Below are 3,494 nucleotides of genomic sequence, written 5' to 3'. Positions count from 1 at the left end.
GCTGACTCCTTGGCCAGCAGGGCTGGTCCCCCCCAGCCATCTTACCAGTCTCATTATCCACTCCTGCAGAGCACTGCCATGTCCTGCCAGCTCCCTCCTCTCCCCCCTTGGCCTTCACTCCTTCTCAAATATCCATTAAGTTCTAGCAGGAGGACCAATGGAAATATAAAAATAAATAAATAAAAATAGACAAGCATTGTGCTGGGGCCAGAGCAGCTTTGATGGGGAAAGTCTGAGTCCAGTTGCATGCATGGGCTGAATCAGGCTTAACTACTCTTTAGAGTTCAGGCACAGAAAGCTTGACCAGAAACAAGAAAAAATAATCTTGTCAAGCATGCACAAAACAGGTAAGACATACCAGATTTCAATAACTTAGATGCTCTGCATGGAGCATGTGGAAATTACAGTTCATCAAAGCTTTCTAGTTTGCATGAGAACATCAAGAGGTCTACCCCTGCTACGAGAGCCATACTAATGCCATGTTTTAATCATTTTCCCAGGCCTTTGGAGACAAGAATTACAAACAAAGCTCTCACTCTAACCTTGATCCTTAGAGTAGGCTGTGCCTTCTGATCAATATTTCTCACTAATATGCAGCCTGAGGTTAACGTTCAGGCTAGAAAGCATGAGGCCAAACACAATTTGACAAAGTTACAAATGACCAAAATCCAACTCTGGTGACAAGAAGTGTCAAGCAACCCGAACAACCAGCATTATGAGCTACACAGTTGTAAACAGCTTTCTAATGTTTCTGGTGTCTGTGTGTTACCTGTACTGCTCAGGAGCCAATAAAAGTTATAAAAAGAATCTGTTTTCGTGGGTTATTTTTACACAGCTGTTTTGAGCATTGTAAGTTCACTTGGTAAAAGGACATTAAATCAGCTTCACAAATATTTAATCAAGCTGCAGCACGACTTAACTTTTTCTCTTTCTGTAGAGAGCTAATGGCTGTCCCTGGTGGTTGCTGTAGTTACCCCTTACTGAAAAAGCATCCAAGCTGTTCCTCCCTTTGGGTCTAAGACTTCCTTCCTGGAGCTCCATGTCACTTACAATGCTAACTATAGCTGTTTAGGCAGTAAATCTACCCTAATCCGGATATTTCACTGACTTTCTGAAAGGGTGGGTTTGGTTTTTTGGAGGTGTTTGTGTTGGTTTTTTGTTTAGCTTTCTAACCTAATATTTTCTAGAATGCTAGAACAACAACTCTGTGAAGTTCTGATTTATTATAGTGTATTCACTGGAATTAAAGCTCAAAGACTTAATGGGAGATAGAGTTGTCCCTTTTATTCTTGTGTAAATTCTGTTCATGCAAGTCCAAAACAGATCAGAAGAAACTGAAGTACTGCATATTATTCCTGAAACAACTTTCCTAAGGCTTTCCCAGAAATGCTGTGGTTTATTTTTAATTCCAGCAATGACCACTCAAAGAGGGATGATTGTTACATTTTAGATATCAAGTTTCTCCTCTTGTTCAGACTTTATTAAGTTGTTGCATATGTCAGTCTGGATATTTGCATTAGTGTGACTGAAAATAAGCTCTCTTCTCCACAGACAGTGGCATTTCAGCATGGAGGCAGTGTTTCACTGCTGTGCAGGGCCAGCCCTGTAACACTGAAGATGTGCCAGACTTGGAAATAAAAGGGACCTTGTTCTGCTTCAACCTCAGCCTTGTCCAGCATCATGCAGTGACACTTGGAGTTCTTCCAAGAGTGTGTGTCACAGGCCCTGCTAAATCAGACACCAAAATAGCAAAGCTACTACGCAGCTTTATGCTGTAACATAGCTACTCCTGAGCATGCATGTTTGGAAAGTTACTACTGAATAATGAAAGGACACTTGAAAACATCTCTATCCAAAGTCATGTGAAATGCAAGTTGTGATGGCTTTTCTCACTGCTAAATTTAAGTGAAGAATGTAATAGAAGTAGCAGAAGATGAAATTTTCTTCAGGAAAGTACCAAGGAAAGAGGAAAAGGTAAGCAGTATCTAATAGACATGACACGCTTGTAAAGCTGTTTTAAACAACTGCCCTGCTTCACTAAGCCTAACCATACCTGTTCTTCTGTATCACTCCAGAAGCTACAATCAACAACTCCTAAAAAGGTTCCAAGGGACTGGAGAAACTCTCTGCTGAAAAGCAGCCATGAGACTCCAGCTTTAGGGCCAACATGTTACCTGCTGCAGAACTTTATCTGGAAATTAAATACTGATTAGGTAATAGGGGAAAAGTGATAAAAATAGGTACAAAAATTCCTTCCATATCAGGAATAGCATAGACCTCCCAAGGCTGCAAAACACATCAGATGATAGAATAGACTTATAAAATCACAGGTGACAGGAAGACAGTGAATAGGGAACAGTCTTTCAGTGGTTCTTCAATGCAAAACCTGCAGCAATGAAGGTAATAGCAAGTTCAAAGAAGGGGAGAGGCTTTTTCACTTGACACACAGCTAAGGTGTGAAACATTTTGCTACAAGAATAGTGTTTACCATTCCAAGTTCTCTACAACAAATTCCTTAAGAAGGAACCTCTCAGGCACTGTTAAATGCAACAAAATGAACTGCAGGTCAGGAAGCCCCAAAGCAGAGCCTCACCTCTGTAGTCTGCGTTGTGTCACCTGAGCTGCTCTCACCCTCCTTTGCCAGTCACTATTGCAATGGCCTGCATCACCACAACACTGCACCAGAGGAGCTTTGAGTTTCACCAGGTATTTGACCATTCCTGTTTTCCAGCACAGCAGCCTTGCCTGCAGGCTCATCACCTGAGAACAGCATTTGTGGGCCATGGGGCTGCTTCACTGGGCAGTATGGTGAGCAGAGCAAAGCACCAGCACACATCTGGGCTCCCTGTGTGGTGAAAGTCAGCTTGCCTGTGCTTTGAGTCCACCACACTTCTAGAAAAAGCCAAGCTTCACCCTACTGCTATGTTTATTTATAGTAATTTGCTCAAACATGGACTTTCACCATTACAACATAACAGCATGAATATGCAAATAGTAAAGCCCAGTCAAAGTATATTAGCAAGATGCCAGGTACCTTATCTCTCCTCTTCAGTTACATCGTGACTTATCACAGTTGACATTTCAGTAAGGCTAGAGTAGCAGATCTGAATCTGAACATTCATAAGGAGAAGATGCAGTTCACCAGCTTTGATGTCAATAGAATGTCAGACTCTCTCCACTTCGTTCAGACTGAACTTAATTGCAGGAACTGCATTACTAGTCAACATAAGCCATCTGTTTAAACATGTGTGTTTTGAAAAGAACTGCCATGTACAATAAACATGCTCAACTGTAATGACTCACATATCTGTTTATGTGAAATGAGGATTTGGCAATTTCCCCCACAAAAACATTAAATTACAGGTTAAAAGCATTTTATAGCAAATCCATTTGTTTATGTGACAGGTCCAATAGTCCAACAGTTTTGAAGCAGTCTGGGAGTATGTCAGCTGCAGAACTGCTGAAACAAACTGTTTTTCCACCCTTCCCTCAAG

This window comes from Chaetura pelagica, unplaced genomic scaffold (genome assembly GCF_000747805.2).
Source record: "Chaetura pelagica isolate M959 unplaced genomic scaffold, ChaPel_1.0 scaffold222, whole genome shotgun sequence".
Classification (NCBI taxonomy): Eukaryota; Metazoa; Chordata; class Aves; order Apodiformes; family Apodidae; genus Chaetura; species Chaetura pelagica.
This window is presented reverse-complemented; position numbering follows the sequence as displayed.